At 37.7% G+C, this 14,005-nt stretch overlaps 1 non-coding gene across 1 annotated transcript; it reads right to left on the minus strand.

The window, feature by feature from the left end:
• Nucleotides 1–7,330: 7,330 nt before the first annotated feature.
• TRNAR-UCU (transfer RNA arginine (anticodon UCU)) lies at nucleotides 7,331–7,402 on the minus strand. The gene has a single exon. It is a non-coding gene; the product is annotated as a tRNA-Arg (tRNA).
• Between the last annotated feature and the right edge of the window lie 6,603 nt (nucleotides 7,403–14,005).

Genomic DNA, 14,005 nt, shown 5'->3' on the forward strand with positions numbered 1-14,005 from the left:
ATTTATTTGTGAAAATGTATGTCTATTTAAATCGCACATAAAAAAATCCGGTCAAATTTTCATTGTAAATATGAATTCCTTTGTTATAAGAGCAGCTAAACCTTATTTGGCCACTACAGGAGCAACTGTTAATGGTCATTATGGAGAAATCCTTTACAAGGGAGATAGGTTAGTTACGTTTATATATGAAAAATCGAGATCTAGTGACATAACGCAAGGTCTTCCAAAAGTGGAACAAATCTTTGAAGCGCGTTCAATTGATTCATTATCCCCGAATCTCGAAAGGAGAATTGAGGATTGGAATGAGCGTATACCAAGAATTCTTGGGGTCCCTTGGGGATTCTTGATTGGAGCTGAGCTAACCATAGCCCAAAGTCGTATCTCTTTGGTTAATAAAATCCAAAAGGTTTATCGATCCCAAGGGGTACAGATCCATAATAGACATATAGAGATTATTATACGCCAAGTAACATCAAAAGTGCGGGTTTCCGAAGATGGAATGTCTAATGTTTTTTCGCCTGGGGAATTAATCGGACTATTGCGAGCGGAACGAGCAGGACGAGCTTTGGATGAATCGATCTATTATCGGGCAATCTTATTGGGAATAACAAGGGCTTCCCTGAATACCCAAAGTTTCATATCTGAAGCAAGTTTTCAAGAAACTGCTCGAGTTTTAGCAAAAGCTGCCCTACGAGGTCGCATTGATTGGTTGAAAGGCTTGAAAGAAAACGTAGTTCTGGGGGGGATTATACCTGTTGGTACCGGATTCCAAAAATTTGTGCATCGTTCCCCACAAGACAAGAACCTTTATTTCGAAATAAAAAAAAAAAATCTATTCGCGTCGGAAATGAGAGATTTTTTGTTTCTCCATACAGAATTAGTTTCTTCAGATTCTGACGTAACAAACAATTTTTATGAGACATAAGAACCCCCATAAAAATATTTTTTACTTTACTAGACTTTTGAACTTAGAACACTAACAGGTCAAATTTTAGATTTTTAAGATTTTTATTTTAATAAGTAAAACAAGTCAGTTAATTCATTAAGGTGGTTATGTTTATACCATGTATCAATGGCCAACTCTTATCTTAGTACAAGGTTCTCTCGGAACAATTATTATTTATTTCAAGCTATTTCGGATCTTTCTTAATCTTCAAAAAGAACTAAATTCCGTAATGGAATGGTAGGATTAAAAAAAAGGAAGTGTGGAAAAAATGACAAGAAGATATTGGAACATTAATTTGAAAGAGATGATAGAAGCAGGAGTTCATTTTGGTCATGGTATTAAGAAATGGAATCCTAAAATGGCCCCTTACATTTCGGCAAAGCGTAAAGGTACTCATATTATAAATCTCGCTAGAACGGCTCGTTTTTTATCAGAAGCTTGTGATTTAGTTTTTGATGCAGCAAGTCAGGGAAAAAGTTTCTTAATTGTTGGTACCAAAAAAAGAGCAACAGATTTAGTAGCATCAGCTGCAATAAGGGCTCGTTGTCATTATGTTAATAAAAAGTGGTTCAGTGGTATGTTAACGAATTGGTCGATTACGAAAACTAGACTTTCTCAATTTAGAGACTTAAGAGCAGAAGAAAAAATGGGAAAATTCCACCATCTCCCAAAAAGAGATGTGGCAATCTTGAAGAGAAAATTATCTACTTTGCAAAGGTATCTCGGCGGGATCAAATATATGACGAGATTGCCAGACATTGTGATCGTCCTTGATCAGCAAAAAGAGTATATAGCTCTTCGGGAATGTGCCATTTTGGGGATTCCTACTATTTCTTTAGTCGATACAAATTGTGACCCGGATCTCGCGAATATATCGATTCCAGCCAACGATGACACTATGACTTCAATTCGATTGATTCTTAACAAATTAGTATTTTCAATTTGTGAGGGCCGTTCTCTCTATATAAGAAATCGTTGATTAAGAATATATAGTGAATTCTTGGGCAACTGCGTAAATTTATGGAATCACTTACTTTACTATATCTTTTTTTTTGCATAGAATTTTTTTTGCATAGAAAAAAGAAGGGGAATATTGATATATATTAGAGGGTATTGATATATATTATGATCTGATGTGCTTTCTTGGTATCCTAAATATAAGATTAATACTTCAAGTTGCTGAGTTGAGAAAGAGATGGTTGAATCAAAAGAATTCCTTTTTTGAAGTTCAATTTTTATCAGAGGACAATATGAATATTATACCTTGTTCCATTAAAACACTCAAGGGGTTATACGATATATCGGGTGTAGAAGTAGGCCAACACTTCTATTGGCAAATAGGAGGTTTCCAAATTCATGCCCAAGTACTCATCACTTCTTGGGTCGTAATTACTATCTTGCTAGGTTCAGTTGTCATAGCTGTTCGGAATCCACAAACCATCCCGACCGACGGTCAGAATTTTTTTGAATATGTCCTTGAGTTTATTCGAGACTTGAGCAAAACTCAGATTGGAGAAGAATATGGTCCCTGGGTTCCCTTTATTGGAACTATGTTCCTTTTTATTTTTGTTTCGAATTGGTCGGGTGCTCTTTTACCTTGGAAAATTATAGAGTTACCCCATGGGGAATTAGCAGCGCCCACGAATGATATAAATACTACTGTTGCTTTAGCTTTACTCACGTCAGCGGCATATTTTTATGCTGGTCTTAGCAAAAAAGGATTGAGCTATTTCGAGAAATATATTAAACCAACTCCAATCCTTTTACCAATTAACATCCTAGAAGATTTCACAAAACCATTATCGCTTAGCTTTCGACTTTTCGGGAATATATTGGCGGATGAATTAGTCGTTGTTGTTCTTGTTTCTTTAGTCCCCTTAGTAATCCCTATACCGGTCATGTTTCTTGGATTATTTACAAGCGGTATTCAAGCTCTTATTTTTGCAACATTAGCCGCAGCCTATATAGGTGAATCCATGGAGGGTCATCATTGAATTGACTCTTTTTGGAAATAGTATTTTTTTTTTTTGCAGCTTAGCTCAATTCATGCATGGTTCCAGATAATCTGCTTGGTTGCAAAAAAATAGTTAGAAATGCGTATGAATATATAGCCTAGAGTTGTAGGAGAGAGAATAGAATAGACTATATTATGGAATTTTCAAAGTATATATGCATTAAGGAGGGTGGAGTCAGGCTAGATCTATACTATAATATCCTTAATGTCTATAAGTGGAGTCCTCTTTTATGCAGGTTTCCACTTTAAGCAATGATTTTAGAATCCGATTCAATAGAAAATGAGAAAATATGCAAACAAAATAGAAGAAACAAATGTATATATATAGGATATTATATTATATATTCCTAGGTTAGATTCATTATCTAATCCGATATATGGATATGGAATTCCCTTCTATGTAGTTCGGACAATTCACATTATCATTTCAATTTGATTTCAATTTGTACTTTTTAGTTACTTTACTTCTCCCCAATAGAGCTTAGAAGTAAGAATTTATTGGTTGATTGTATCCTTAACCATTTCTTTTTTTTGACACGAGGAACTACTCACCATGAATCCACTAATTGCTGCTGCTTCTGTTATTGCTGCTGGATTGGCCGTAGGGCTTGCTTCTATTGGACCTGGAGTTGGTCAAGGTACTGCTGCAGGACAAGCTGTAGAAGGTATTGCGAGACAGCCAGAAGCAGAAGGTAAAATACGAGGTACTTTATTGCTTAGTCTAGCTTTTATGGAAGCTTTAACAATTTATGGACTAGTTGTGGCACTAGCGCTTTTATTTGCGAACCCTTTTGTTTAATCTTAAAAAAAAAATTCTTTCGATTTCGATTAGATACTTTTTTCTTTTTTTAGTAAATTGGTATTTGCTTCCACAATTCCAATTATATCAATACTTTATTTAATTTACTCCTATTTATTACTCCTGGAATTATCTATTTATCGGGACAGATAATACCCCATTCTAGGAAGGGCTGAGTTGAGTATTATTAATTTAGAAGATATGCTCACCTTCTTATTTCCCGTCCTTAGTTTAGGAAAGTGGAAAGTTTTTTCCTTTTATTTTAGGAATTTTGGGAACAGAACATTTCAACAAAGGAAGTCTTTCACCGGTCAAACAAGACGTAAGACTTAATCTAAAAGAAATTACTAGATTGAATCTATTTGCATTAAAAAAACCGATCAAAAAAGGGCGAGCGAAGTAAGTGATCGAAAAACTTTGTTCTTTGTTCGTCCTATCTATAAGAGGAGAGCATATGAAAAATGTAACCCATTCTTTCGTTTTTTTAGCTCACTGGCCATCCGCTGGCAGTTTCGGGCTTAATACCGATATTTTAGCAACAAATCTAATAAATCTAACTGTAGTGGTTGGTGTTTTGATTTTTTTTGGAAAGGGAGTGTGTGCGAGTTGTCTATTTCAAGAATAGATTGGATCTATCCGGCTGCACTTTATAATATTTTTTAGTATTTTTCGGATAAATAAGAAAAGGGTGCACGATCTCGACGAATTACTTCTGAATAAATTCAGAAATCATATGGAAGAACCATAGCATTTCGCGACTCATTGGTAAATCAACTTTGATTCTCTATAAACCAAGAATGTGAGACCATTAACACGGTTAAAGCTAAACTGCTTGAAGTCCAGGCAAAAAGAGGTACTCTTTCTACAACTATATTAGTATTAGTACCAATTTAAACGGGAAATAGCTAATGTAAAATTTATCTGATATAGAACACTCATATCGATAAAATGGTTTGAACTATTTACTAGAAAAAAAAGGGGGCACCCTGCCCTTTTTTAACCAATGCCGAATCGACGACCTATGTATAAAAAAGAGAAATTTTTTGGATTTGAAGAAAAAAAAAATAAAAAAGAATTCTATTAATTTTCATTTTCCATTTATTTAGTTAGTTTTTCTTAATGAAATTGAAATTATTAACTAGAGGGCAAATAAAAATAAAGAAACAACTTTGCTGACCATGATATATTTTTATCTAGGCGGAAGAGTCCTCTTAATATTTATCTAGTCTTATATAGGTTTCGGTATATTGAAATATAAACATAAAAAAGAAGATAGAGGATAGGCTCATTACTTAAAAAAAAGATATGGAAATAGCTATAGAAAAAAAAAAAGGAGCGTGAGAGCCAAATGAATCGAAAGATTCATGTTTGGTTCGGGAAGAGATCATAAAAGTTGTAAACTTACAAAATAATCTACTTTCATTAAAAGATTTATTAGATAATCGAAAACAGAGGATCTTGAGTACTATTCGAAATTCAGAAGAATTGCGTAGAGGGACCATTGAGCAACTCGAAAAAGCTCGGATTCGATTACAGAAAGTCGAACTAGAAGCGGATGAGTATCGAATGAATGGATACTCTGAGATAGAACGAGAAAAAGCAAATTTGATTAATGCTACTTCTATTAGTTTGGAACAATTGGAAAAGTCTAAAAACGAAACCCTTTATTTTGAAAAACAAAGGGCAATGAATCAGGTCCGACAGCGGGTTTTCCAACAGGCCGTACAAGGAGCTCTAGGAACTCTGAATAGTTGTTTGAATACCGAGTTACATTTCCGTACGATTCGTGCTAATATTGGCATTCTCGGGTCCCTGGAATGGAAGAAATAATTAAATTAATTAGGCCTTGAACTTCTACTTTCGTTTAGAATTTAGGCATTATTTTTCCCCTTGCTTCCGAAAAAAGAGTCAAGAAACACTAATGGCAACCCTTCGAGTCGACGAAATTCATAAAATTCTCCGCGAACGTATTGAACAATATAATAGGAAAGTAGGGATTGAGAATATAGGTCGCGTAGTTCAAGTGGGGGATGGGATTGCTCGTATTATAGGTCTTGGTGAAATAATGTCAGGTGAATTAGTCGAATTTGCAGAAGGTACTAGGGGTATTGCTCTGAATTTGGAATCCAAAAATGTTGGGATTGTATTAATGGGCGATGGGTTGATGATACAAGAGGGAAGTTTTGTAAAAGCAACAGGAAGAATTGCTCAGATACCCGTGAGTGAGGCTTACTTGGGTCGTGTTGTAAATGCTCTGGCTAAACCTATTGATGGGAAAGGCGAAATTATAGCTTCCGAATCTCGCTTAATTGAATCTCCTGCTCCAAGTATAATTTCCAGGCGTTCCGTATACGAACCTCTTCAAACAGGGCTTATTGCTATCGATTCGATGATCCCTATAGGGCGCGGTCAGCGAGAGTTAATTATTGGGGACAGACAGACTGGCAAAACAGCAGTAGCCACAGATACAATTCTCAATCAAAAAGGGCAAGGTGTAATATGTGTTTATGTAGCTATCGGTCAAAGAGCATCCTCCGTAGCTCAAGTAGTAACTACTTTCCATGAGGAGGGGGCCATGGAATACACTATTGTAGTAGCTGAAATGGCGGATTCACCTGCTACATTACAATACCTCGCTCCTTATACGGGAGCAGCCCTGGCTGAGTATTTTATGTACCGCGAACGGCATACTTTAATAATTTATGATGATCTCTCCAAACAGGCACAAGCTTATCGCCAAATGTCCCTTCTATTAAGAAGACCTCCCGGACGTGAGGCTTATCCAGGGGATGTTTTTTATTTGCATTCACGCCTTTTAGAAAGAGCCGCTAAATTAAATTCTCTTTTAGGCGAAGGAAGTATGACCGCTTTACCAATAGTTGAGACTCAATCTGGAGACGTTTCCGCCTATATTCCTACTAATGTAATCTCCATTACAGATGGACAAATATTCTTATCTGCGGATCTATTCAATGCCGGAATTCGACCCGCTATTAATGTGGGTATTTCTGTTTCCAGAGTAGGATCCGCGGCTCAAATTAAAGCCATGAAACAAGTAGCTGGCAAATCAAAATTGGAACTAGCGCAATTCGCAGAGTTACAAGCCTTTGCACAATTCGCCTCTGCTCTCGATAAAACAAGTCAGAATCAATTGGCAAGGGGTCGACGATTAAGGGAATTGCTTAAACAATCCCAGGCAAATCCTCTCCCAGTGGAAGAGCAGATAGCTACTATTTATACCGGAACAAGAGGATATCTTGATTCGTTAGAAATTGAACAGGTAAATAAATTTCTGGATGAGTTACGTAAACATCTAAAAGATACTAAACCTCAATTCCAAGAAATTATATCTTCTAGCAAGACATTCACCGAGCAAGCGGAAATCCTTTTGAAGGAAGCTATTCAGGAACAGCTGGAACGGTTTTCTCTTCAGTAACAAATAAATTTTGCATGTCTACTCTTGTTAGTAGAATAGGAATCGTTGAGAAAGCTTTTTCATTTGAATCATGCAAAAAAGTTTTCTTTGTTTTTAGTTTAGTATAGTTATTTAAAGAATAGATAGAAATAAGATTGCGTCCAATAGGATTTGAACCTATACCAAAGGTTTAGAAGACCTCTGTCCTATCCATTAGACAATGGACGCTTTTCTTTCATATTTTATTCTTTCTTTTATTTTTTTGCTTCTTCCGAGAAAAAACTGTTAGACCAAAACTCTTTTAGGAAATCAAAAAATCCAGATACAAATGCATGATGTATATATTATATCATGCATATATCATAAAGAAGGAGTATGGAGGCGGTAGTGGGAATCGAACCCGCAACCCCAAGGTTATGAGCCTTATGAGCTACCAAACTGCTCTATACTCTTAAACTAAAGAGGGGTAACTAGTGGATAAAAGAGGGTTGGATACGCCCCTCTACCAATATCTATACAAATAGAATAGTCCATTTATACAGAATGGTAAAGAGGGCTCCTCTATGATTATCAATTCCAGAAATCCATACAAATACGAAAGGGTATTTTATCCTTACCAACTGGATCTTGTTGCACCCGGTAACAAACATTCATAAACCATTTCTCGAAGTACGTGTCCGGATAGCCCAAAATGTCGATAGTTAGCTCTAGGTCTTCCGGTCAAAAAACAACGTCGATGAAGGCGTGTAGGTGCACTATTACGCGGTAGGGATTGCAATTTTTCTCGCATTTTCGTTTTTTCACTCAAACTCAAGGGAGAAACTTTGCTTCTTATCTTTTTTTTTAAAGATTGACGAATCAAATGATATTTCTGTTCTAATTTCTGCCGCTTCTTCTCCCTCTGAATCAAACTTTTTTTTGCCATAATGTGTCGTTGCTATTATTACCAAGTATACGGTTCTAATCCTAGATGGAAAAATAAATAGAAAAAGAAATCTAAAAAGGCAGATCCTCCCTCTCTATCAAGAGTAATGAACTAGGTGCTGATACAGTACAAAAAAACAAACTAAATTAACCAAACTTGCCTGATGTTGAGGCAATCAAGAAAGCTGCATAAGTGAATATATAACCCACGGAAAAGTGAGCTAATCCAACCAATCTTGCTTGCACAATGGAAAGAGCCACGGGCTTATCTCTCCAGCGAATTAAATTAGCTAAAGGTGTGCGTTCATGAGCCCATGCTAAAGTCTCAATTAATTCCTGCCAATACCCCCGCCAGGAAATTAAGAACATAAATCCAGTAGCCCAAACAAGATGTCCAAATAAGAACATCCACGCCCATACCGATAAACTATTCATCCCAAAAGGATTATATCCATTGATAAGTTGTGAAGAGTTTAACCATAGGTAATCTCTTAACCATCCCATCAAATAAGTGGAGGATTCATTAAATTGTGAAACGTTGCCCTGCCATAATGTGATATGTTTCCAATGCCAATAAAAAGTAACCCACCCAATGGTATTTAACATCCAGAAAACTGCCAAATAAAATGCGTCCCAAGCAGAAATATCACAAGTACCGCCGCGCCCTGGGCCGTCACAAGGAAAACTATATCCAAAATCCTTTTTATCTGGCATTAATTTGGAACCGCGTGCATCTAAAGCGCCCTTTACTAAAATCAATGTAGTTGTATGCAAACCTAGAGCAATAGCATGATGAACCAAGAAATCCCCAGGTCCTATTGTTAAGAAAAGCGAATTACTATTCTCATTAACAGCATTCAACCATCCGGGCAACCATAGGCTTCGACCCGCATTGAAAGCGGGGCCATTCGTTGAAGATAAGAGTATATCGAACCCATATGTCGTCTTGCCATGAGCAGATTGTATCCATTGGGCAAATATAGGTTCGATCAAGATTTGCTTTTCTGGAGTACCAAAAGCAAGCATGACGTCGTTATGAACATAAAGGCCCAAGGTATGGAATCCTAGAAAGAGGCTAGCCCAACTTAAATGAGATATGATAGCTTCTTTATGGTCTAACATTCTTGCCAATACATTATCCTCATTCTGTTCCGGATTGTAATCCCTAATGAAAAAAATAGCTCCATGAGCAAAAGCCCCTGTCATGATGAACCCTGCAATATATTGGTGATGAGTATATAAAGCAGCTTGAGTAGTAAAGTCTTGTGCTATGAATGCATAAGGAGGTAAAGAGTACATATGTTGAGCTACTAAGGAAGTAATAACCCCTAAAGAAGCTAGAGCAAGACCTAACTGAAAATGAATCGAATTGTTGATTGTGTCATAAAGGCCCTTATGCCCACGCCCTAATCGACCCCCCGGAGGAGTATGCGCTTCTAAAAGATCTTTAATACTGTGCCCAATTCCGAAGTTAGTTCGATACATGTGACCGGCAATGAGAAAAATAAATGCAATAGCTAAATGATGGTGAGCCATATCGGTCAGCCACAAACTTTGTGTTTGTGGATGGAATCCCCCAAGAAGAGTTAGAATGGCAGTTCCCGCTCCTTGAGCGGTACCAAATAAATGATTACTCGAATCAGGGTTTTGGGCATAAAGATTCCATTGACCCGTCAAAAGGGGTCCCAACCCCTGGGGATAGGGTAATACATCTAAGAAATTATTCCATCGAACGTACTCCCCCCTGGATGCGGGAATAGCAACATGAACTAAATGTCCTGTCCAAGCCAAAGAACTTACCCCGAAAAGTCCTGACAAATGATGATTGAGACGAGATTCCGCGTTTTTGAACCACGAAAGGCTTGGTTTCCATTTGGGTTGTAGATGTAACCAACCCGCTATTAAGGACAGCGTAGAAAGAAATAATAGAAAAAGAGCTCCAGTATAAAGATCCTCATTGGTGCGTAATCCTATTGTATACCACCACTGATAAACTCCAGAATAAGCAATATTCACTGGACCAGCAGCACCTCCTCGAGTAAAGGCTTCCACAGCGGGTTGACCAAAATGAGGATCCCAAATCGCATGAGCAATAGGTCTTACGTGTAAAGGATCCTGTATCCATGATTCAAAATTTCCTTGCCAAGCTACATGAAACAGATTTCCGGACGTCCATAGAAAGATTATTGCTAATTGCCCAAAGTGAGAAGCAAAAATGTTCTGATAAAGACGTTCTTCAGTAATATCATCATGACTTTCGAAATCATGTGCGGTAGCAATACCAAACCAAATACGACGAGTAGTGGGGTCCTGAGCTAAGCCTTGGCTAAACCTGGGAAATCTTAATTCCATAATGCCTTTCAAATCCTCCTAGCCACTATCCTACTGCAATAATTCTCGCTAAGAAGAATGCCCATGTCGTGGCAATTCCACCCAGAAGGTAATGGGTTACTCCTACAGCGCGTCCTTGTATAATGCTCAAGGCTCTAGGCTGAGTAGCAGGAGCAACTTTTAATTTGTTATGAGCCCAAACGATAGATTCAATGAGTTCTTGCCAATAACCACGGCCGCTGAATAAAAACATTAAACTGAAGGCCCAGACAAAATGAGCACCTAAGAAAAAAAGACCATATGCAGATAATGAAGAACCATAAGACTGAATGACTTGCGATGCCTGTGCCCACAAGAAATCTCGAAGCCACCCATTAATCGTAATGGAACTCTGTGCAAAGTTTCCCCCTGTAATATGAGTTACCACCCCTTGATCACTTATAGTACCCCAAACATCCGACTGCATTTTCCAACTGAAATGGAAAATGACTACCGAAATTGCATTGTACATCCAGAATAAACCTAAGAAAACATGATCCCAGGCGGATACTTGACATGTTCCCCCTCGGCCAGGCCCATCGCAAGGAAAGCGAAAACCTAGATTTGCTTTATCGGGTATCAAACGGGAACTCCGAGCAAATAAAACACCTTTCAAAAGTATTAATACAGTCACATGTATGGTAAATGCATGAATGTGATGGACTAAAAAATCTGCGGTTCCTAATGGAATAGGTAACAAAGCCACTTTGCCACCTACTGCTACTAACTCGCCGCCTCCCCACGTTAAGCTAGTACTTGTTGTTGCACCAGGAGCTGTTACGCCAGGCGCAGTAGCATGGATATTTTGTACCCATTGAGCAAAGATAGGTTGTAATTGTATGGCAGTATCCGAAAACATATCTTGTGGACGGCCTAAAGCACTCATGGTATCATTATGAATGTACAAGCCAAAACTGTGAAAACCTAGAAATATACATACCCAGTTAAGGTGGGATATGATTGCATCGCGGTGTCTAAGGACGCGATCTAATAGATCGTTGTATCGAGTAGTTGGATCATAGTCTCTTACCATAAAAATTGCTGCATGTGCAGCAGCACCGACTATTAGAAATCCGCCAATCCACATGTGGTGTGTGAACAAGGAAAGTTGTGTACCATAGTCAGTAGCTAGGTATGGATAGGGAGGCATAGAATACATATGATGAGCTACAACAATGGTTGTAGAGCCTAGCATAGCTAGGTTAAGAGATAATTGAGCATGCCATGACGTTGTTAAGATTTCATAAAGACCCTTATGGCCTTGTCCTGTAAATGGGCCCTTGTGAGCCTCCAAAATATCTTTAAGTCCATGGCCAATACCCCAATTGGTCCTATACATATGACCTGCGATTAGGAAAAGAATAGCAATAGCTAAATGATGGTGCGCAATATCGGTCAGCCAGAGACCACCGGTTACTGGATCTAGTCCTCCGCGAAAAGTCAGAAATTCTGCGTATTTGGACCAATTTAAAGTGAAAAAAGGGGTTGCTCCTTCGGCAAAACTAGGATAAAGTTGAGCCAAAAGGTCCCGATTCAAGATAAATTCATGAGGAAGTGGTATCTCTTTAGGATCCACCCCAGCGTCAAGAAATTGGTTAATTGGTAAAGATACATGAATTTGGTGCCCCGCCCAAGAAAGAGACCCAAGTCCTAATAATCCCGCTAAGTGGTGATTCAACATGGATTCTACATCTTGGAACCAGGCCAATTTGGGAGCGGCTTTGTGATAATGGAACCAACCAGCAAAAAGCATTAACGCTGCAAAAATCAATGCACCAATTGCAGTACAATAGAGTTGTAATTCACTAGTTATTCCAGATGCTCGCCAAAGCTGAAAAAAACCAGAGGTTATTTGGATTCCTCGGAAACCCCCGCCTACATCACCATTCAATATTTCTTGCCCTACTATAGGCCAAACTACCTGAGCACTGGGTCCAATGTGAGTAGGATCACTTAGCCATGCTTCATAATTGGAAAAACGGGCGCCATGAAAGTACATGCCACTCAACCAAAGAAAGATAATGGAAAGTTGCCCGAAATGAGCACTAAAGACTTTTCGAGAAATCTCCTCCAAATCACCAGTATGACTATCGAAATCGTGAGCATCAGCATGTAGGTTCCAGATCCAAGTGGTAGTATCAGGGCCCTTAGCTAGTGTTCTTGAGAAATGGCCGGGTCTGGCCCATTCCTCAAAAGATGTTTTTACAGGATCCCTATCCACAACAATTTTTACTTCTGGTTCCGGCGAACGAATAATCATTAAGTCCTCCTCTTTCCGGACAAGACATACAAAGAGACCCGCCAACTGTCTTTTTAGTGAATCTTTGAAAGATATATATTTTGAAAGATAGATTTTGAAAGATAGATTTTGAAAGATAGATATTGTGATTAGTTCTTTTCTTTACTATCTACCATCCTTCTATTTTTTTTTTAGTTATTCACTGGAGCAATTATATATTGAAGTCAATCCGAGGCAAGTGTTCGGGTCTATTATGACATAAAGATTAGGTGCCTAACGGACATTGTTTATCTTGAAAAACAAATATTTCTCGACGTAAGAAAAAAATCTTTTTTATTTTTAATTTAAGAAACTAGTGTATTTTTTTTGAGGGCATAAGCTCCTATCTATATCTACTTTCCTTGAGCATAATATAGGGTTTTTTATTTGATTCTAAATTCCAAGATAACTCATTAGAATTATTAATAAGATGGTCCTAATATATTAGCAATATTTAGATTGCCCCCTCTTTTTATTCACTTTATTACTTCTATTCTAGACCCTATCCCTATGGTTTATTCTTATGAAATATCATATAAAATAGAAGGTATAAGAAATGGATATAATGAAATTCTTGATTCGATCTTACGACCTAATTTATTTGATTAATGGATCAACAACCAAACCACCCATTTTATGAAAAAGAAGGAGCATGGTCTTATTCAAATTCAAAGCGCTTCGTAATCTTCAACCAGTTCTGTGCTTCAATATAATTTCCCGGAGTAAGCGCTATAGCTTGTTTCCAATATTCAGCAGCTTGATCAAACCAAGCTTCCGCAATTTCCGAATCACCCTGTAGAATGGCCTGTTCTCCTCGGTCGGAATAGGAAGTTCCTTCCCTTAGAACCGTACTTGAGAGTTTCCTACCTCATACGGCTCAGAAATTGCTATCTGAATTTCCCCTATCTTAACTGAATTCGATTTATCAAAAATCGATCCAATTTGTTCTTGGGTTAAGCAGAAGAAATTAATTACCTAAGTTTCAAACCCTAATTTTTATCAATAATCAGTTTGATCTTTTTTCCCACCTTCAGAAGAATGAAGCATAGATAGATATAGAGCCTTCGTTCAAATTTTCTGAGAGGTAACTATCCCGGTTTCATATATGAAATCTCTATAGAATCCTTGAAAAAGACTTTTTTCCATAAGAAAGAAAAAAGAACTTACTATCTTTGGGATCTGATACTACACCGCTGCTTAATCCCTTAGTGGATCGGCTCTATTACATAAGCGGATTCCTAAATTTTGCCCCATATCAT

The sequence above is a fragment of the Triticum urartu genome, unplaced genomic scaffold, assembly GCF_056163025.1.
Source record: "Triticum urartu cultivar PI428250 unplaced genomic scaffold, HENAU_Tu73 scaffold577, whole genome shotgun sequence".
NCBI lineage: Eukaryota > Viridiplantae > Streptophyta > Magnoliopsida > Poales > Poaceae > Triticum > Triticum urartu.